Source organism: Cebus imitator, unplaced genomic scaffold (genome assembly GCF_001604975.1).
Source record: "Cebus imitator isolate Cc_AM_T3 unplaced genomic scaffold, Cebus_imitator-1.0 Scaffold126, whole genome shotgun sequence".
NCBI classification, from domain to species: Eukaryota; Metazoa; Chordata; class Mammalia; order Primates; family Cebidae; genus Cebus; species Cebus imitator.
The window spans coordinates 1701581-1724801 of NW_016107441.1; the positions used below are offsets into that span (position 1 = coordinate 1701581).

At 38.3% G+C, this 23221-nt stretch overlaps 1 long non-coding RNA gene across 1 annotated transcript in view; it reads right to left on the minus strand.

Moving 5' to 3' along the window:
• Positions 1–22717, minus strand: part of LOC119472987 — a 79385-nt gene extending 56668 nt beyond the window's left edge. The window contains exons 1-2 of the long non-coding RNA XR_005202156.1: positions 22589–22717; positions 15158–15280 (exon numbers count right to left, since the gene is read on the minus strand). This is a non-coding gene — a long non-coding RNA (uncharacterized LOC119472987). The remainder of the gene's footprint in view (positions 1–15157; positions 15281–22588) is intronic.
• Positions 22718–23221: the final 504 nt, after the last annotated feature.

The following is a 23221-nucleotide window of genomic DNA, read 5'->3' on the forward strand; positions in this document are numbered from 1 at the left end:
AAAAGTCAAACAGGGCATTAATGTGTAAAGTGGGTAATGTTTACCATCATGCTCAAGCTGTACCTCTTAGATGATCAATATTTTTAGTATCTTTATCTACAATCAAACATCTACAATGTACAATCAAAACATCACAATATGCACAGACAGAGAATTTACTTTTAAAAACTTGGATCATACATTGCCCAAAGACCTGTTTTATAATTTAAAAATAGTCATTACAAATACTGATAATGGCACCTGACACTTTTGACCTTTTACTATATTTTTGGAACTATTCTAAGGACTTTATTTGCATTATTTCATTTAATCCTCATTGCAATCTTACACAGTATGTACTATTATTATCTCCATTTTATAGATAAGGAACTTGGGCTTACAGAGGTTAGTTTTATTAAGATCAGGTCACCCCAACTGGTAAGTGGTGGATCCCAACTCTGGGTCTATGTAATTTGATTCATGAGTCATTCTCTGAACTACTATACCAGAGGAAAAGATTCAGCCAGATGGGAGGGCATGAGAGCTGGAAGTGATTTTGCAACAGTGAAGTAACAACAGAAGAAGGATATCAACAAGATTTTAGAGACAAAAATCTCTAAGGCCCAGTAATTCATTGGATGTGGGGCTGAGGGAGAGGGGAGAGTTGAAGTTGCACTTTCAGCTTTCTAGTCCTCATGTCTGAGTGAAGCGTGATGATATCAGCTAAGAAGAGAAATATGTGAATTCAGATCAGTTTGGAGCAGATATGGGTGTTCTGTTTGGGGCTGTAAAATAGAACTATTTTTTTCCATTTCCCTGCACTGCTGCTGGCTTATAAAATAGGAACTTAGCGATGTGTGTGGGACGATGTTCCTACCCTTGCCCCCTCAGTATTTTCTCCCTTCAAAAATAATCATCTTATCACTTACTGAGATAGACAAAAGAAACATGGAAAATACTTAGCTCATTTCTTTTCTGGATTTGTTCTGTTGACATCAGCCTACATCAAACACAAACACACACGCACGCATGCACACATGCCTATTCTCAATGTGAAACTCCTCCTGTGGCAGGCTTGGGTATGACTTTAACCCCAGCACATTACAGTTGTTGAAGCAGCCTGCAATGTTTGTGCCACCTGGCATGTGACTTAGTAGTTAAATATAAATTGGGACATCTGAGGGGGTTAGAAATTGCAATTTGGAATCAGCCCCAGGACGACTCCTACCCCATTTTACCAGGAATATGCTAATATTCTTCCTCCTGTGTTTTTCTTCCCAATTTATGAACTTAATGGGGAAAGGAGATGGTCAATTATTGTACTAAAACCAAATAGTGGCCCACTGAATTTGATGCTTTTATGGGACATTCACATGGAAGGGATATTCAATTAACCATCTTTCAATACAAGTGCCAGGTGTTGGCTCATGAAGAGTCAGAGATATAGATCTGGAGTACAAAAGAGGTATGTGAATAGACAGTGAATGTGAAGAGAAATGATGGAGGATCTACAATTCCCAAATAATTTGTTTGAATATGTTCTTTGAGAAGGCAGGGAGGCTCTAAGTCAAGGCATATTTTGAAATGCATATACAGTAATTGATTGATTGTGCTGTTGAGCTGACATCTACTGAAACTCATAGGTAATATAGCAACAGTTCATAATCTTATTCTTCTTCTCCTGTACCATGAGACTTTTCATGGCTCATATAAACATATCTCATTGTGGCATTTAGGGAAGCGGAAAAAGAAGGCATTGGTGTAGGTTTCTGAAAATAAATTGCTCTAATACTGCAGCTGTATTAAACTGTCATAAGCAATATTCCCATTGGGCTCTTGGATAAAATACTGGCTTTAAACAGTGTCTCATGACTAGGTTCAAGATTCTAAATTATATCTGGGTTTAGCCACTTGTTACGGAGGTAAGATGAATGTCTGAGAATTAACCATGCCAACTGAACACCTCTGAAATGTTGACAGAGATGAAGCATGTTGATGGAGTGCTACACTTCAGACTGATTTGTTAAAAATGGATTACCTGTAGAGGAAGCAATTCTTGGTAGCACTCGGCTTAAGTTGATTCCCCTGCTGCCCTTGAAAACAAGGGAAAATCCCCAAGCTTTCTCAGTGGTACACAGACATGATGGTGTTGGACTCAGCTAGAGGTGAAAAACATTTCTGGGCCCAGCTCTGTCAATCAATAGCTTGTGACATATATACGTCTTCCTACTAAGAATGATCGTTTTAAATTTACATGATTTCTGTGGAATCTTATAGCTTTAATATGCTTAGGTTAAAGTGTTCCTTATCAAATAAGAACAAATTAAAAAATAATCTTTGTTATATCTGGGAAGGTCTCTTCTGTGAGGCTCAGGCTTTCATTTATTTCCCTGAAATTTTATTATAAAATTTTGCAAAAATTCAATAATTTTTTATTTTGTTAAATGTGATCACGATGTTGTGGCTACTTAGGAGAGTATCTTGCTGTGAAAGAGGTATGTGCTAGAGAAACGAGGAGTGAAGAGCCACAATGATTGACTTTCAGTGTTCCAGGCCGAACAGCTTTCTTTTACCTTTAATAAAAAATACATCATATCTGCTATTGCTTTACAGCTTGCAAAATAAAACTATCACTTTCACCAAGATTATCTTGCTGACCTTTGGTTTTCTTATGCACTTAGGATTAAATCTAAACTTTTAAAAATACTTCAAAGGAGTTACATGATGTGGCCGCAGCCTGATTTTTCAGTTTCCTTTAGAGCCACTCCCTCCTTGGATCCAGAAACTCCAACCTTTTGGGCTATCCAACATGTCATATCCTTTCCTTCCCCAGGGTCTTTGTAAATGTTCATTTTTAGCCACACCACCCTTGCCATTCTCACAGACTTTGTTTCTAACTCTTACTTATAGTACTCGTCCCCTTTTGCATGGTTATGACACAGTAATAAACAATCCCCAAATCTCAATGGCTGACAACAATAATAGTTTCTCAATCCGGTTTTGACTCTCATAACAGCCTGTGTATGTGTGTGTATGTGTCAGAGTTTCATCCTTATTGCCCAAGCTGGAGTGCAATGGTGCGATCTCGGCTCACTGCAGCCTCCACCTCCTGGGTTCAAGTGCTTCTCCTGCCTCAGCCTCCTAAGTAGCTGGGATTACAGGCATGCACTACCATGCTCAGCTAATTTTTGTATTTTTAGTAGAGATGGGTTTTCTCCATGTTGGCCAGGCTGGTCTCGAACTCCTGACCTCAAGTGATCCACCCACCTCAGCCTCTCAAAATGCTGGAACTACAGGCATAAGCCACTGTTCCTGGCCCATAACAGCCTTCTAAAGACTCTGGGAATTGAATTATCTTCACCAGATTTTCTCCTCCATCTGTAAAATGAGCTAATGATATCCATCCTTAGTGTGTCATAGACTTCCCCGCTGCACTTCGAGTATAATCCAAAGTACTTAAGCACAGCCTGAGCGACCTTACACTAGCCCAGAGATTTTGCTTTGTTGTGAATCACTTTCTTTCTTTCTTCAATTTGTTCCTACTGTAGTTATCTCCATTTGGTTCTTTGAAAGAACCCTACTCTCAGTGTTGTCTAACAATCCCTGCTCCTGGGAGGCTTTTACCCCAACTCCTTAAGTAACTTTCTAGGTCCCAATTAAAACATCCGTTTTCAAGGGAGCCTTTTGAATTTTTCAGTTTAAAATTAAGAGCTTCACCCCTCCTAGAAGCTAATCATTTTCTCTCATAAGAGGAAGCAGTGCATTTGGTGGTTAACAATTTAGGTTCTGGAATCAGAGTGCCTGGGGTTGAATCCCAGCTCTGATACTTAGAGTAGTCCCCACTTACCCATGGGACATACATTCAAGACCCCTAGTGAATGCTTGAAACTGCAGACAGTACCAAACCTAATTATCATCAATCAGAACATCTGTGTATTTTTTTTTTCTACATACAAATTTGGTGCCTTTTCCATCTTAACTAAACACCAATCATGCACTGTAGCCACAACTCTTGCCATTTTCAAGGTGCAACAGCAAAACTATCGCAGATTTATTTTTTCTTCTTCACAGTGTCACAGGAAATTCATTCTTACTGCAGATCTTAGCAACCTCAGAACATGATTTTGTTTCCTTCCTTAAGTTGAGAACTTTCACCTTTTCACTTAAATAAAACACTTGACAGTTTCTCTTTGGCATATCTGAATTGCCAGCATCACTACTCTTGGGCTGTGAGGCAATTATTAAGTGGAATAAAGGTTACCGGAACAGAAGCACTGTGATACCAGACAGGTGATCTGATAACTGAATCACAATGGGTGAGTAAGGCCTAAAGTTTGGATCCAGTGAAGAAAGGGATGATTCATGTCCTTCGTGGGACAGAGCAGAGCAGCAGGAGATGGCTCAAGATTTCGTCACACTACTTAGAACAGTGCACAATTTAAAACTCATGAATTGCTTATTTCTGAAATTTTCTATTTAATCTTTTCCAACTGCATTTGAACATAGGTAATTGAAACCATAGAAAGTAACTATGGGGACAACTGTTCTTAGTAGGTAACCTTGGGGAAGTTACCTTAACCTATTTATCTTACCTCTAAAGTGGGTATAAGAACATTACCTACTTCATAAATCTGTTATAGGAATGATGTTAATTAAAGGACTTCACATAGTGCCAGGCAGATATTAAGTACTTAATAGCCATCATCATAATACTTCTATTCATCATAGATTTACATGTTTCTTGGATACTTGCCTTCTCAAGTTAAAAGAGATCTTAAATATCTTCTTAACTGATCACTTCCCTGACTCAGAAATGCATTCTCTGATATTCTCAACAGTCACCTAGACCTTGTTTGAATACTTTCTTGGAAGATATTGCTATATTACAAAGTAGTCCTCAATTTTTGTAGGTTTATGATGTTAAATTGAGATATGTATTCCTATAAATTCCACCTCTTGATTCTTCCTTCTAGGAAACACACACACACACACACACACACACACACACGTTCCGTTTTCTAAATGACAAGTGTTCCTACACTGGAGGCAGCTTTCCTGGCAGCCCAAGGGACACTGATTCCAGTGCCAAGATGTCAGGGCTCACATCATCACTCCTCCAGTCAGCTTTTGGATCTAAAGTGATCCTGGATGCCTTCTCCTTCATTCATGCCATGTGAGTTTGCCATTTGTTTTATGGAGCTCAAAGATGGCTATGTGGAAGTCTGAAATGTGTGGTTCAGAGCTAATGTAGATGCAAGGACGAGGAGGTACTCCACAAATGTAAAGCTAGTGCTGGTAGCGTGCTTGGGATACAAGCACATTGACAACGTCTGAGGACATACTCTCATCTAGTGAGACTCTTCCAGATTCCTTCTCATTTGTACATCCTCATCTTTCCAGAACACATCTAGAAGTTAGCCAGGCAATCAGTACTCACTTGGTGCCTGATATGCAAGGCTCTTTTCTGAGTATGAGGGATGTAGACACTCTATACTCATGGAGACTGAAGTCATAGAACTTTTTAGACAGCAGAGAATTGATAGGTGGATTCTAAGTTGAAGTTACAGTTATTGACATTGATAACAAAACTACTGAGTTGGTGTCAAGACATTAGCTATTCAGTTAGCATTTGTGTACCCACTATCTGTCAGTCACTATAGCCACTGAGATGAAATAGGAGACAAGAAGGCAAGGCCATACAAGAAACTCAAGTCAACAGAAAGTGTAAACATACAGTCTTGAGGACTAGCCTTCAGGTGCTGTGAACGCTTATGGTGGGATGGGAGTGGTGAATGAGTGGCCAAGGTGGTCTACAGGCTTGTTGAAGCTGTCACTGCTGTAGAATATAGAATCTCTTGGAACATGGTTGGAACTGGAGGCCATTATCCTTAGCAAACTAATGTAGGAACAGAAAACCAAATACCAGATGTTTTCACATATAAGGAAGAGCTAAATGATGAGAACTCATGGATACAAAGAAGGGAACAACAGACACTAGGGCCTGTCTTAGCTGGAGGAGGAAGAGGATAAAAAAACACAAACTATGGGTACAAGGCATAGTAACTTGGTGGTGAAAATGTGTACAACATATCCCTGTGACATGAGTTTAGTATCTATCAAACCTGTGCATGTACTCCTAAACATAAAAGTTTAAAAAAATATAGAATCTATCTGGGCATGGTGGCTTATGCCTGTAATCCCAGCACTTTGGGAGGCAGAGGTGGATAGATCACGAGGTCAGGAGTTCAAGACCAGCCTGACCAACATGGTGAAACCCCATTTCTACTAAAAGTTAAAAAAAAAAAGAAATTAGCCTGGGGTAGTGGCGTACACTTGTAATCCCAGCTACTCAGGAGGCTGAAGCAGGAGAATTGCTTGAATCCGGCAGGCAGAGGTTGCAGTGAGCTGAGATCGTGCCAGTGCACTCCAGCCTACGTGACAGACTAAGACCATCTCGAAAAAAAGAAAAAGAAAAAGAAAAATAAATAAATATATATATATATATATATATATATATATATATAAATATTTTAGAAGTGAGGAATGTATTATATCTGAATAAAGATCTCTGGGGACATACTTTACTGCTTGTACCTGACTTAACAATTATGTCCATACTTCCTCCTTTCTAACTGCAGTCTCTCTTAAGCCTGTTCTCTATTTTTTCTGACCATCAAATAGACAGTCAACAAATTACTCCCCAAATGATTCTCTAATGCCTGTGGCAAAACTGCAGGGCCTGCATAGAGGCTGTGACATTACAGTGGCAGCTAAGCTAGAAAGGCCGCTCCGATGGCAAATGGCACTAAGCTACTTGCCTTTTTTATTAACACTAGTACATAAAGGTTGCCAGCAGAAAGCCCTTGTAATAACAGCCAACTGCTTCTAAGCATCTGAGCCCTAAATGAAACCCCATTCTCCTCCCCAGGGGGAGGGAAGAATTGTTGATTTTCTCTCTCAATTATTTCACCAGTCTATTAAATTGTCACAACCCCTGTGTCTCTGTGAAAGGCGGGTGTCATCATAGCTCATCTCCTGGAGACAGGGAACAGTGCTGCCAGAGGAGATGTTTTCTGAGTCTGTTTCACCACCACCAGAGAGAAGGTGATGATGGAAAAACTCAAAAGCAGCAGCAGCAGACATCCTGGAGAGATTTAGGAGACACATGACAAGTGGAACGAGAATGTTTGTGCCATTGGGTTATACAAAATATGCAATTTTAATCCACTAAGCAGTTTATCTTTTCATGCAGCTTAGTTTGCTGGGATAATTACCTTCCTGAGCAGTCCATGACATGGACGAGGCAAAGTGTGTGCAAAACACACAAATCTGTGTGTGCCATTGGAAAATACGTCAGAGGAAGGAGGATTAACTCAAATTTTAGAAAACATGCTATAGACAATGCAGAAAGTATGCTGAAGGTTTTTCTTCTGCCGTTAGCAAAATTATTAAGGTTTATTTTCTCTTAGAGCAGCAATAGCTATTTGACCCCTTACTATACATTAGAAACTCTACTGCATATTTTTCAAGCACCACAGAGGTTCAGAGAGATTAAATAGTTTACCCCAAAATATGCAGTAAAGGCATGTCTGGGCTTAGATGTGACCCCAGGCGGTCTGCCCCTGAGCCTGGATCTCCTTTCCTGACATGAGCCATCTGCGCTTATTGTAAGACCCACACCTTCACCAGTCATTACAGCCTATCCCTCCAGTCTGAGGACACACTGCAGCCATTCTCCCCACTCTCTCCTGACATTTATTTCCCTTTATCTAGTAGATCTTTCCCATCAGTAGGCACAAATACAGCAGTTTTTCCCATCTTAAAGAACATCTGCTGACCTCATTTCCTCCCCCAGTGAGTTACCACCCCATTTCTCTGTCCCCTTTATAGCAAAGCTACTAGAAAACTTCATTTATGTTTATTGTCTCCAATTCCTCTCCTTTAATTCCTTCTTCAACATACCCTTATTAGGTTTTCATCCCACCATTCTGGACACTGTTTCTCTAACAGTCACCTGTGCATTGCAGCATGTGGCACTGATCACTCACTCTTTCTTGAAATATTTTCTTTTCTTTTTTTTTTTTTTCTTGAGATGGATTCTCACTCTGTAGCCCAGGCTGGACTGTGATGGCATGATCTCAGTTCACTGCAACCTTCCCGTCCCAGATTCAAGCAATTCTTGTGTCTCAGCTTCCCGAACAGCTGGAATTACAGGCTCCTGGCACCATGCTTGGCTAATTTTTGTATTTTTTTAGTAGAAAAAGGGTTTCACCATGTTGGTTAGGCTGGTTTTAAACTCCTGACCTGAGATAATCCACCCACCTTGGCCTCCCAGAGTGCTGGGATTACAGGTGTGAGCCACCATGCCCAGCTAACATTTTCTACCTTTCGCTGCCAAACAGACAGAGTCCTGGTTTTCTTCCTTCTTCACTGTCCAATTCCTTCACACTAACCCTTGCTGGCTTCTCTTCACCTTTCTGACATCTTCATAGTGAAGGAATACAGAGCTCATTCCTAGAACTTCCCTTTTCCATCTATACTCACTCCCTTGTGCCAGTGAATCTTCCTGATATCCATCTTCTTATTTAATATCTTCATCTGGATGCTGATAGCCATCTCAAACTCAACATATCTCAGACTGCTCTAGTAACCTCCCTGCTTCGCAGCCAAATCCACTCCATCCATAATTATCTACATCTCAGTTGATGACAGCTCTATCCTTTCAGTTGCTTAAGCCAAAATCATAAAGTCACCTTTGACTCATCTGTTTCTCTAATACTCTACATCTAATCTTTCTGGAAATATTATTGCTCCACATTCAATGTAGGTCTAGACTTTTACTGCTATTCACCCTCCACTGATACCACTACGATCCCTATCAACATCATATTTTACCTGGATTATTGCAAACGCCTCCTAGATGCCTGTCTGTTTTCTCCACCTTTATTCACTATATCCTAGTCTCAATATATGAGACAGGCCGGCCGAGGTGGCTCATGCCTGGAATCCTGGCATTTTGGGAGGACAAAGTGGGTGGATCACAAGGTCAAGAGGTCGAGACCATCCTGGCCAACATGGTGAAACCCCATCTCTCCTAAAAATACAAAAATTAGCTGGGCATGGTAGCACATGCCTGTAGTCTCAGCTACTCGGGAGGCTGAGGCAGAATATCTTGAATGCAGGAGGCAGAGGTTGCAGTGAGCCAAGATAGCATCACTGCACTCCAGCCTGGTGACAGAGGGAGACTCCATCTCAAAAACATATATATGCCACAATGATACTTTAAATGTGTCAGTCAGATCACATCGTTTACCTGTTTAAAACACTGTAGTGGCTCTCCATCTAACTCAGAAAACACGAAGTCTTTGCAAAAGTCTATATGGACCCATGCGATATGTCCCATCCCCTCTTCAAATCTCCAAACTTATCTCTGAATCACTCCAATTGATGGACAAAGGGAGGCTAGGTGCCTCTATCATCACAGAGCAAGAATTATTCACTCATTAAGAGTTATCTCAGCTGGACCTCTGTCTTTAGAGAGAGTGAAATCTAAGCCCTAGATCTCTTTGTGATCTTGAGAAACCCCCATTACTTACCCTCCTCCCTACCCCTACAGGCATTACCTATGACTACTGTCAACACGAGAAACCCAGGACTCCTCTGGAATCCATCATGTTGTGAACACTAATACCCCAAATGATATATGTATCTGTATATCAGCATTGCTGCTTCTTCCCCATATCCTCCAATCATCTCACTGTGTCCCATGGGCTTCTTCCACAGATTTCCCATGCCTCCAATGCCTTTAAGAAACGTTCATCACCTTCTTCCTCTAATCTGAATCTTTCCTGAGGACATGGCCACCCCTGAAACTCCCTTTCTATAGGTTCTTTCTACCCCCCATCTCTTCTATAAGTACCCTGAGGTGGGTAAATATCCTCCTTGCTCTTCATTGGTACTTCCAGGTGCTTCTTTTTTTTTTTTAACCTAAAAACCCCCATTGGAATCTTATATTGAACTCACATACATGTTGCTGCCTCTTAGAGTCATTGTCAACGATATCTTCCTCATTACCCCTCATTCCTTAAAGATTTTAGTTCACTGGTTTTCCCTGTTTAACCTTTCTTCTGCAGTAATTTTTAGTGGAGTCGAAATTCCCATAGTGGATTGTTCAACACCCTGGCCTTTGTTTCTAAACCTTTCCATCTCCAGTCTTTTTCCCTTACTGATTCCCTATACCTTATCATTAACAATAACCACAATGCCTCCATAACCTCATTTTTAAATGTTTCATTCACAAACCACCATCTCCCATCTCTCTAGTTCATTCCATTTACTATCCTAACTATAAAATTCTGTTGAGCCCACAGTCATCTAAATTCCTTGCTTTTTGTTATATATATTTACTATTTTGTGCCTACCTAGTTTCACTGGTGCCATAGAAGAAGTACATGAAGATGAAAGACTAAGGACATTAGCAAAAATGTCAGTCTGAAAATTTTCTTCTCCATAAAAGCAATAAGAGCACCAGCATAAATGGTCAAAATTAACTTTTTCAAAATTCTAGAAATTAATTAAAGGCTTATGGAAACCCTGAAAACATTTAAGATAACTAGATGAATCTAGGCATGAGCAGTGAGCTTCATGATATTTTAATTTTTCCTATTTGCATACCCTCCCCTCCCCAGCATCATGGTAATCTTGAAATCCAATAGCCTGCAATCATGGTAAAATCCAGTAGCCTAAGAACCACCAAAGGGAGTAGAATGGGGCTAAAGGCCCTTCAAAGTTCCATTATCAGAGAATAGTCATTTTTTGACCTGTTCGGTGGTTTTCTAGAAGAACCACTATCAAAGCTTTCTTTATTTAACCTAACATGAAGCTCAAATCCTGAAGAAGTGGAAAACAATTGAGAAAAAGAATAGGCTAACCAAAAAGCCTAAGAAAATCTTGGGAATAAGACATCCAAAGGGGGCTTTGGAAAGCTCTGATATATTTTGGGGACTCTAGAAGGTCATAGACATGCACATAGGGCTGTGCACATGTCTGGGGCTATGGAAATGCCCTAAAAACACCTGAGAAAATGCTTAGCTCTTACTTCTCGCTAACTTTGAGGTTCTGTAGAAGGAGGAGGTAAAGGCTAAATCATGGTTGTTAACTGCCTGTCAGAGTGTTGAAGAAATGCAGTCCATCAAGCACACTAATATACAGACAATGGAAAGGATAGAGAGAGAATATTTGAAGAAACAGTGGCTGAAAATGTGTCCAAGAACTCCAAATAAGATGAATTCAGAGATCCATGCTTAGATCCATAATAATTGATTGAGCTATTGAAAACCTAAGGCAGAAAAAAATCTTAAAAACATCAGAAGAGAGGAAACATCACTTAAAGGGTGCTTAATGAGAATAAAACTGATTTGTCATCAGATATCATGGAGAACAGAAGACAGAGGAATAGCATATTCAAAATGCTAAAAGAGAAAGACTGTCAACCAAGAATCTGTATCTAACCAAAGTATTCTTCGAAAATAAAAACAAAGAAATTTAGACAATACCAGATGAACAAAAGCTAAGCATTAACTAACTTGGCTATTCCTATAAGAAATGCTGAATGAATCTTTCAGCTGATATGAAGAAACACTAGAAAGTAACTTTAATTCACATAAATAAATGAAGACAGCTGGTAAAAATAACCGCATCGGTAAATATAAAATACAGGTTAAACATATTCTTATTTGTAAGGGTTTCTTTTCTATTTGATTAGAAAACTGCATACATCAATTATAATTGTGCGTTGATGTGTATTTGATGTGTAAAGAAGTTATGTGACAATAGCACAAAGAAAGGTGATGAAATGATCTATATAGGAATAATTTTTTGTATACTGGTTGAAATTGATTGAAATAAACTAGATTATTTCAAATTAAGGTCATTGCTATAATCCCGGGGGTTAAACACTAAAAAAAAAAAATTAGAAGTATAGTAAAGAAAATAAGGTGTTTAAAATGGTACACTTGAAAATATATATTTAACACAAGGCAATAATGAAAGAGATAGGAAACACAAAATTAGGAAAATAAATGCAAAATAGCAGATGTAAATCCTACCTTATCAGTAATCCCATTTGTACTAAATTCGCAAATTAAGAAGCAGAAGTTAGCAAAATGGATAAAAGAAACCATGATGCTACTACATGTTGTCTGCAAGACATATACTTTACATCAAACACAAAAATAGGCTAAAAGTCAAGGTAAAAAAGAAATACCATATAAACAGTAACCAAAAGAGAGCTGGAGTGGGACTAGACTAATATCAGACAGAATAGACTTTAAGATATACATGTTACTAGAAATGAGCAATATTTTATAATGATGAGACAGTTCATTCAAAAATATACAATAATTATATAAGCACCTAACAAGCCCCAAAATACATGAGGTAGAAAATTTTGAATTGAAGGGAGTAATAGAAAATTTGACAATAATAATTTCAGACTTCAGTATCTCAATTTAAGCAATGGATAGAACCAGACAGATGATCAACAAGAACACAGAAGACTTGAACAACAATATAAACAAAGTAAATACAAAGTATCTATAGAATAGTCCACCCAGCCACAGTAAAATAAATGCTCTTCTCAGGTGCTCCTGAATACTTTTCAAGATAGAGTCTATATTAGGCCACAAAATAAGTTTCAATAAGTTTACAATGATTGAAAACACAAAAAGTATGTTATCCAAGTACAATAAAATCAGTAACAAGGAAACTTGGAAAATTCAATAGCATGTGGAAGTTAAACCACATACTCCTAAACAACCAATAAGTCAAAGAAAAAAATCACAAGGGGCATTCAAACACTTCGAGATGAATGTAAACAAAATAGCATGCCAAAATTATGGGATGCAACTAAAGTAGTACTTAGAGGGAAATTCACAGCTGTAAATAACTCAATTAAAGAAGACAGACATTTCTCTGAAGAATATATACAAATGGCCAATAAGCCATGAAAAGATAGTCATCATGATTTATCATTAGGGAAATATAAATAAAAACCAAATGATTTTATCACCTCATACCCACTAAGATAAAGTTTTAAAAGGCAATAATAGGTGTTAGAGAGAATGTGGAGACACTAGAAAGCTCATACACTTTGGGTAAGAACAAAAAATGATACAGCCAGTTTGGTGAACAGTTTGGCAGTTCCTCAATGAGCTAAATGTAGAGCTACTATATGATCCACAGTATTTTACTCCTATCTGGAAGTTTACTCAAGAGAAATGGAAATAAATGCCCATACAAAAACTCATCTATACATGTTCATCTCAGTATTATTAATAATACTCAAAGCGGAAATGACTCAATGACTATCAATTAAGAAATAAATGAGACCTGATATATTGATGCAAGGAAAAGTCAGCCATATAAAGGGATAGAGCACGGGTTCATGCTCTACATGGATAAATCTTGAAAACATCCTAAGTAAATAAGATCAGACACAGAAAGCTACTCATTTTATTTGTATTAAATGTACTGAATATGCAAATCAATAGGGGCAAAAAGGTAGATTAGTGGCTGCTAAGGGCTGGGGAGTAGGTACAATGGAGACTACTAATGATTACGAGGTTTTTTTTTGGAATGATGAATATATTCTAAAATTATTGGTGTTGAAACAACTTTGAGAATATTCTAAAAGCCACTGACTTTAAAAGGATACACTTTAAAAGCATAAATTTTGGGATAAACTAACAATTTCTCAAAAATGAGACGTTAATTCTGGTTGGGAAAAATATAAAAGACTTCATTGTTAGGGCACATTCACAGCAGAGCTAGATCATGAACACTGCAAACAAGGAGACATTGTTATGGCATGGAAGAAAGGAACAGAGGCAGGAAAGCATTAAGCACAAGTAAGAAGTTAATGCTTCTATTTTGGGCTGCAAGGTGATATTGGGGAATGAGGTCAGAATTGTTACTTGTGGCTAGTTGGAGAGAAACAACACTGAGCCTCCACGCATGTTACAGGCCAACTATCTATTGCCCCAGCTTTAAAATGAAATTGTGGAGTACATAAAATATTCTCTCAGTGGTGGCCTCAAATTTGCTTTCATTATTCTTTAATCTGTACATCTAGGATTGTCCTGTTGTGAGTTTTCCAGGCCAAAGAGTAAGACTCCTAATCCAAATTTCTCTCAAATCATAAAATATAGACAGCCTCCTGGTTCTATATAATTATGAAGTTAGGTTCATATTTCAGTTTCCAAAATAGCTTTCCAAAGCTGAACTTTGGTAACACCAGTGATAATGTTTGAGCCACACTCCCAAATGCTGGCAGAAAGCCCACAGAAAGCTAAGCCACAGAAAAGTACATTTCCCTAAAGCAGATCCAAATCAAATTAACAATAACGCTTGGTTTACAGTATTTCAGAGAACTCAAGTATTTGGCTGACTAAAAGCATAGGGTTTGTGTATTCCCACTGTAAGAGAGAAATAATAGTAAGGGAAGCCAAGAACACAAGGTATATATTTGGAGGGTTTTGTTTGTTTTAAGTTTTGTTTGTCCATATGCAAATGAAGACCTGGATTTGAAATAAAATATCTTAATGTTCAACTTTCAAGCTGTCAAACATACCTGTAAAATAGCTATTATACTGAAAAAAAAAAAAAAAAAAAAACTCTGATGTCATTTAGTCCATTCTGCTTTTAGACAAAATGACACTTATGCATACTTGTCAGTCTAAATTTAAGCATCTGTTTTAACCCACTCTTTATCTCTCCTTCCACCACCTCATCTTCTAGAAGTGGCTTCACACCCTGTCACCAACTTATTCTGTAATCTTTTAATGTGGCCTCTGGAAGATTGTTTTAATTTATGGTGCTTATCGCTAAAAGGTGTAAGATGGGGCCCACTTAAGTCTTCTTTCTCTCTTATTTCTTTATCAGGACTGATAAAAAGAACTAGAAGTCACTCCTTCCTCCATTCCTCATATTTTGTCCCAATCCCAACTCTTCATACGTGGGGCTCTAAGAATATACAGTGGATTTGTCCTCTTGTTATTTTTATCTATGCTTGGGTTACATGGGGCAATCTAAGCCAATGTGTCTATGTGCCATTCAACTTAACCTCACTTATGGTGAGGGTATAGTTTTAAAAATTCTTTCTTTACCTTTAAAATTTTACTTTCATCTCTCTTCCAGGATGCCTCACTTTCCAGATTCCAAGATGCCTCATTCTCCAGATGCATTCTTATTTATTCACTTCTTTCTCCTGCTCCCTCTCATTCTGTCCCTCTCAGACTACCATCTGGAAAGAAATAACATATGACAGATTTTCAGAAATAACTCAGTGGTCTGAAGGCTGTGCTGATGGTGTGTGAGGATAACCCTGTGCAACTAAAAACCTGTGCATCATGGTGATGGTTTTCCTGGCATTTGCGTCTGCTCTGGCTTCATACCTTAAGGTTCTAATGAGCCATTTCTCAGGTCTATGATCTATACTTTGCTTGCCCCTTAATTGCCACCTTGGGTGAGGGAGTAAGGGATGATTGATTCATACAGCAATTCATATTATTTTAGCTTATTTATCAGCTTTCCACTAATGACTTAATACCTTAGCCACATTGAAAATGCAACTCTCTCCCAGAAGTCATCTCTGATATTGCACCTTTGAAATATATATATTTATATACACACACACACACACACACACACACACACACACACACACACATATATATATACACATATATATATTTAAATATTATCCTCTGAGTATTAACTGAGCATCATCTTAACTTCTCTTATAAATACTCTTAACAGGTATTTATAGCTCTAATAAAGTGATGAACGTAATTTATGAGTATCTATTATCATCTATAAGTTCCCTGAGGCCAAAATTAATGTTTAAATGAGGCTTCTACCCCCATGGTGGCTAATATGACATTTTTTACATCACAGTTAATAAGGATATTTGTTGATGAATAGGTATATAAGTTAGAGGAAACAGGGCATAAAGGAATCCGTATACTAACAATTGATTCCACAATAGAGGACTAAAGGATACAGGTACTGAGAATAGAGTCTGGGGAAAGAGAGGTCCTTAGCACCAAAGTCAAAATTTATGTCCAGAGGCCTTGGGGTAGAGACCTGTGATAATTATGACTTAACTGAAAACAGGAAGAAGCTAACTTTAGCCAACAACCTGGAGAATCCAGGAGCTTGGCTGGCCAGCCTTAGTTTTGAATTAGCATGTTACAGCTAATAAGGTACAGACAAAAAGAGAAATAATTATCAGGTATTTATCACATGCTAGATACTATGATTAATGCCTGACCTCTTCCTCTGCCTTTCATTCGCTCGTTCTCATCCTCATTCTCTCATTTGTTTTTAGCAGAAAGGAAGTCTCATTCCTATTCTAATTAATCAATACTGTGCTATTCAGTATTGTTCTGCTCATCTGAAAGCTTTATAAAGAGTGATGTAAAAGGTTACCTGAGGTTGTAATGTTAATATTTGTGAGGGATAAAAAGTGGAGGAAATAGAATTGGGCAAATCTAACAAGTCTTGGACCACCCAATGGGAAGACACAGAGCAAAGAGGTAACCCATATTGGGCAAAAATGGCCAAATTCTGATAGCCCCATTATACTCAGTCGTTGGCTGGAGACGCAGATGAGGAATGTGGCATCAGCTGGAAAGATGGTGCAGATCCTAATGTTTGGATGGTATCAGCTCACTGTATTTCTTAGAGTTGAATAGCAAGTTCCTTAATAGTGTTCCAAATGGCATGTGTCCCTGGCTGCCATAACCCGTAAATGAGATCTTAGTTGATGTATGTAGACCTTCTAATGACATCATGCTTTCCTGATTCTAGTGTACTGCCTCATAGATTCATAAATCATTATAACTAGAAGTGACCATGAAAAACATCTAGTCCAATAATTTACAAAACACATTCCAGATAGTTCCTGATTTTCCTCAAAGATGCCTCATGAATCACTGTAGGAATCATAAAAGAAGAGAGGGCAGCAATTCCTGTAACCTTCCTCCCTAATATAGTGTCTTCACTTTCTTGTGCTAGAGATATGGTCTTCCATGCAAGATTCCATTTAAAAAGTAGTCTCTGCTACTGATAGATTCAAGAGTGTAAAAAAATCACTGATATTTGGCAGTGAACATAAGGGGTTTATAACTTTTCAGAGATTAATAGTTTCATAGTATGTACCAGGAACTACACATAACCCAAAGTCAGTCTTGTCTATACCATAGTCGCATACCTGGGAATAGCCATAGAAGAAGAATACCTAGAGACCAATGAAGAGAGTCTGGTTGAGAATGGGGATGGGGTTTCCTAAAGGTTATAGGGTAACTAGGGGCAGGAATAGGACACCAGTGGCCTGGTCCCCTGAATCCCCGTGCAGTATTCTTTTCACTCTGTCATTATGCGCGTATGATTGAGCAAACCAGACAAAACTCTCAAAGTACTATAGATGCCACTGAGAGAGAACTGTCAAAGATCATTAGTGTCCACATTAAAAAATTAAAATCAGTATGTTGAAGGGATATCTGTACTCCCATGTTTATTTCAGCATTATTTATAATAGGCAAGATGCAAAAGCAATCTAAGGGTCCAACAATAAAAGAATTGATAAATGTCTTCTTTTGAAAAGTGTCTGTTCATATCCTTTGCCCACTTTTTGATGGGGTTGTTTATTTCTTGTAAATTTGTTTAAGTTCTCTGTAGATTCTGGATATTGGCCCTTTGTCAGATAGGTAGATCGAAAAAGTTTTTTCTCATTCTTTTGGTTGCCAGTTCACTCTATTGATAGCTTCTTTTGCTGTGAAGAAGCACTTAAGTTTAATTAGATCCTATTTGTCTCTTTTGGCTTTTGTTGCCATTGCATTTTGTGTTTTAGTCATGAAGTCCTTGCCCATGGCTATGTCCTGAATGGTATTGCCTAGGTTTTCTTCTGGGGTTTTTATGGTGTTAGGCCTCATGTTTAAATCTTTAATCCATTTAGAGTTAATTTTCATATAAGGTGTAAGGAAGGGCTCAAGTTTCAATTTTCTGCACATGGCTAGCCAGTTTTCCCAATACCATTTATTAAATAGGGAATCCTTTCCCCATTGCTTGTTTTTGTCAGGTTTGGCAAAGATCAGATTGTTGTAGATGTGTGGCGTTCTTTCTGTTCTGTTCCATTGGTCTATATCTCTGTTTTGGTACTAGTATCATGCTGTTTTGATTACAGTAGCCTTGTAATATAGTTTGAAGTCAGGTAGCGTGATGCCTCCAGTTTTGTTTGTTTGGCTTAGGATTGTCTTGGCTATGCAGGCTCTTTTTTGGTTCCATATGAAGTTTAAGGTGGTTTTTTCAAATTCTGTGCGGAAAGTCATTGTTAGCTTGATGGTGATAGCACTGAATATGTAAATTACTTTGGGCAGTATAGCCATTTTCACAATATTGATTCTTCCTAACCATGAACATGGAATATTTTGCCATCTGTTTGTTTCCTCTCTTATTTCCTTTACATCCCACAAACATATGAAAAAAGGCTCATTATCACTGCCCATTAGAGAAATGCAAATCAAAACCACATTGAGATACCACCTCATGCCAGTTAGAATGGTGATCAATAAAAAATCAGGAGACAGATGCTGGAGAGAATGTGTAGAAAAAGGAACACTTTCACACTGTTGGTGGGAGTGTAAATTAATTCAAGCATTGTGGAAGACAGTGTGGTTCCTCAAGGATCTAGAAACAGAAATACTATTTGATCCAGCAATCCCATTACTGAGTACATATCCAAAGGTTTATAAATCATTTTATTATAAAGACACATGCACATGTATGTTTATTATGGCACTTTTCACAATAGCAAAGACTTGGAACCAATGCAAATGCCCATCGATGATAGATTGGATAAAGAAAATATGGCACATATACACCATGGAATACTATGCAGCCATAAAAAAGGATGAGTTCATGTCCTTTGCAGGGATATGGATGAAACTGGAAACCATCATTCTCAGCAAACTGACACAAGAATAGAAAAGCCAACACCACATGTTCTTACTCATAAGTGGGTATTGAACAATGAGAACACATGGGAACATCACACACTGGGGTCTGGGAGATGAGGGGCTAGGGGAGGAATAGCAGGGGATGGGAGGATGGGGGAGGGATAGCATTTGGAGAAATACCTAATGTAGGTGATGGGGCAATGGATGCAGCAAACCACCACCATGGCACGTGTATACCTATGTAACAAACCTGCAAGATCTGCACATGTACCCCAGAACTTAAAGTATAATTAATAATAATAATAAAAAAGCCCAGAAATAATTAAAAACAAAAAACCAACAGGCTACTAGTACAAGAACAGACACAGAGGCCAATGGAACAAAATAGAGAACTGAGAAATAAGACTTCACATCTACAACCATCTGATCTTCAACAACCTGACAAAAGCAAGCAATGGGGAAAGGATTCTCTATTTAATAAATGGTGCTGAGAGAACTGGCTAGCCATATGCAGAAAATTGAAACTAGACCTCTTCCTTGCATGCTGTGCAAAAAGGAATTCAAGATGGTTTAAAGACTTAAATGTAAAACCCCAAACTATAAAAATCCTAGAAGACAATCTAGGCAATACCATTCAGGACACAGGCACAGGTAAAGATTTCATAATGAAAATGCCAAAACAATTGCAACAAAGCAAAAATTAACAAATAAGATCAAATTAAAGAACTTCTGCATAGCAAAACAAATAAACAAACAAACAAACAAAAAAACGATCATCAGAGTTAACAGGCAACCTAAAGAATGGAAAAAAAATTTTGTAATCTGTCCATCTGACAAGGGTCTAATATGCAGAGACTGCCAGGAACTTAAAAGAAAATGTACAAGAGAAAACAGACAACCTCATTAAAAAGTGGGCAAAGGACATGAACACATATTTCTCAAAAGAAGACATTCATGTGGCCAAGAAACGAAAAAAAGCTCAACATCATTGATCATTAGAGAAATGTAAATCACAACTACAATGAGATATCATCTCATGCCAGTCAGAATGGCAATTATTAAAAAATCTAGAAACAACAGATGCTGGCAACACTGTGGAGAAAAAGGAACACTTTTATACTGTTGGGAGTGTTCAGTTAGGTCAACCATTGTGAAAGACAATATGCAGATTCCTCAAAGATCTAGGGGCAGAAATATCATCTGACCCAGCAATCCTATTACTGGGTATATGCCCAAAGGAATATAAATCATTCTATTATAAAGACGTATGCATGGATATGTTCATTGCAGAACTATTCACAATAGAAAAGACATAGAATCAACTCACATGCCCATCAGTGATAGACTGGATAAAGAATATGTGGTACATATACACCATGGAATACTATGCAGCCATAAAAAGGAAAGAGATCATGTCCTTATGGGGCTGGAAGCTGTTATTCTCAGCAAACAAATGCAGAAACGGGAGCTGGATGATAACATATGGACACATTGGGGGGAACAATGCACACTGGGGCCTGTTAGGGGTTGGGGGAGGGAGAGCATCAAGAAGAATAACTAATGGATGATGGGCTTATTACCTAGGTGATGGATTGATCTGTGCAGCAAACCACCATGGCACACATTTACCTATGTAACAAACCTGCACATCCTGCACATGTACCCTATAACTTAAAATAAAAGTTGAAGAAAATAAAAGAATTAGTAAAGAAAATGTTTATATATATATGCTGTGTGTATATATGTGGTATATATACACATACCATTATGTATGTGTGTGTATATATGTATATACATAATGGGATATTATACATCCTTTAAAAAGAAGATTCTGTCATTCATGACAATATGAATGAAACTGGAGGACATTATGCCAAGTGAAATAAGCCAGGCACAGAAAGACAAATACTATATCATCTCACTTACATGTGGAACCTAAAAATGTCAATCTCATAGAAACAGAGTAGAAAAGCTACCAGAGGCTGAGGGGAAAGGAGAGAGATGGGAAAAAGGGAGATGTTGATCCAAAGGTACCATGTTGCAGTTGGACTAGAGTTTTAGTGATCTATCGGACTCCATGGTGACCACAGTTAATAATAATGCATTGTACATTTTGAAACTGTTAAAAAAATTGGCTTTTAAAATGTGGTTTGTATATATCATGGAATACTACTCAGCCATAAAAAGGAACAAAATAATGGCATTTGCAGTAACCTAGATGGAATTAGAGACCATTATTGTAAATGAAGTAACTCAGAAATGGAAAACCAAACATGGTATGTTCTCACTGATAAGTGGGAGCTAAGGTATGAGGACACAAAGGCATAAGGATGATACAATGGACTTTGAGAACTCGGGGGAAACGTGGGAAGTGGGGTGAGGGACGGAAGACTACACATTGGGTACAGTGCACACTGCTCGGGTCATGGGTGTACCAAAATCTTAGAAGTCACCACTAAAGAACTTATTCATATAACTAAATACCACCTGTTCCCAAAACTTATGGAAATAAAAAAAAAGTTTACCATGAAAAAAATATAGGCTTTTAATGTTCTCAATCACAAAACAATAACTTGTTAGGGTGATAAATGTTAATTAGTTTGAATATTTCTATAATGTATACACAGATCAAAATATGTCATTATACTGTATAAGTATACAGTTGCTCGTCAATTAAAAATTAGTTTAAAAATTCTCATCACATCACAGTCCCTGGACTGGAATTCTTTTTACAGAAAACTTTGTGAGATGCCACAATACAATGAACAAATGAAAGCTGAGCAGCTCTGATTACAATTGGGGTTGGGGGTTAGTCCATGTCAGAGGCTTCCCACCCTATTTGGCCTTTCCTCCTCTTCTCCTCCCACATTATGGTCACCCCTGAGCACCTCAGTAGAGCTCTTGGCCTCTAAGTGACATGATTTAATAAAGAGGAATGTGCTGAGACTCAGAACAGCACAGTCACTTGCAGTGTTATAAGTGGATTAGTCATAAAATGAGCTGACTCATCATCCCAGCCCACAATAAGACACTACCTTTGAAAGCCAACTTCTATCCTTTAAAACTAGACATCTTAGAAAGTTTTGGGCTGAGAAATTATTCTCTCCTGTGCTATAAGTTTGAACCTGAATGCAACCAGTGATTGGAAAGTATTCATGGGGTTCAGGTCAATGTTAGGAAATTCATTTCCAAATATACACTAATATGGAGAGAGGACTGCTATCACTCTGGAGCAGCTGATGCTGCAAATCAGTCACCTGACAAAGCAATTTACATCTGTCAAATGCCTGCCTACTTCCAGGAGCAGGTAATGGGCTCTTGGCTCACTAAGGTGGCAAGAAGTACCACATTGTGGAATGAATTCAATTACCTGCTGAAATGTCTATTTTGACTCCCCCAACTCTGTTGTAGAGAATGAATTTAAATTCCTCTATCTCATTAGCAAGGTGGGCTATTGACCATTCCTTCAGAATGGGTCTCCATTTAGAGAGTTGTAACATACAACCCTGGAAACTAGAAAAACAGTCCCCAAGCCACAGTGAGGACCTGCCCCTGGGCTTCCCATTGGCCACGCTCCACATGAGGACTGCTACCTGCTCTGAGACCTAGGCTGTCTCAGTCCCCCCAGTCACATCACTTCCATCAGCTGGTGCTGAGAGACACACTCAGGAAAATTTTATTGGGAGCTTCTCAGTCCCTTGAGGCAGAAAATACAATTAGATATCCACGCCTTCCAAATGCACTACTGCATGCAGTCAGTCAAGTGAATCACTGGGCACTTTTAATCAGTCATTTCATGGGGAAGGCCCCAGGAATGAGGCCTTCGGTAGTGTCAGATTTTCAGGAAGGAGGCATAGAAAACACTCTTGGCAAAGCAGCCAAGGCTCTGTGGGCCCAGGCTCTGCTAGATATGCAGTCCAGGATAAAGTAAGCACAATTTGAAAGGACTTCACAATTTACAAAGCACAGGTGCACTCATTATCTGAGGTTCTAAACAAATCTATGAGGTAAAGCTAGAAGGAGGTATTCTTCATTTTTTAGGTTGTATTTTAAAAAATTGAATTCATAACTTAAATAGTTAGCAACTATTTAAGTTGCTAACCCAATTCCATACAGTTATTGGCAAAGCTGAAACTCAAAGCAGTGCTTTGTGATTCCAAGTCCCATGTTGTTGGCATTTTCTTGCAAGATGCTTAACACGCACAATTATCAGTAACAGCAGCAGC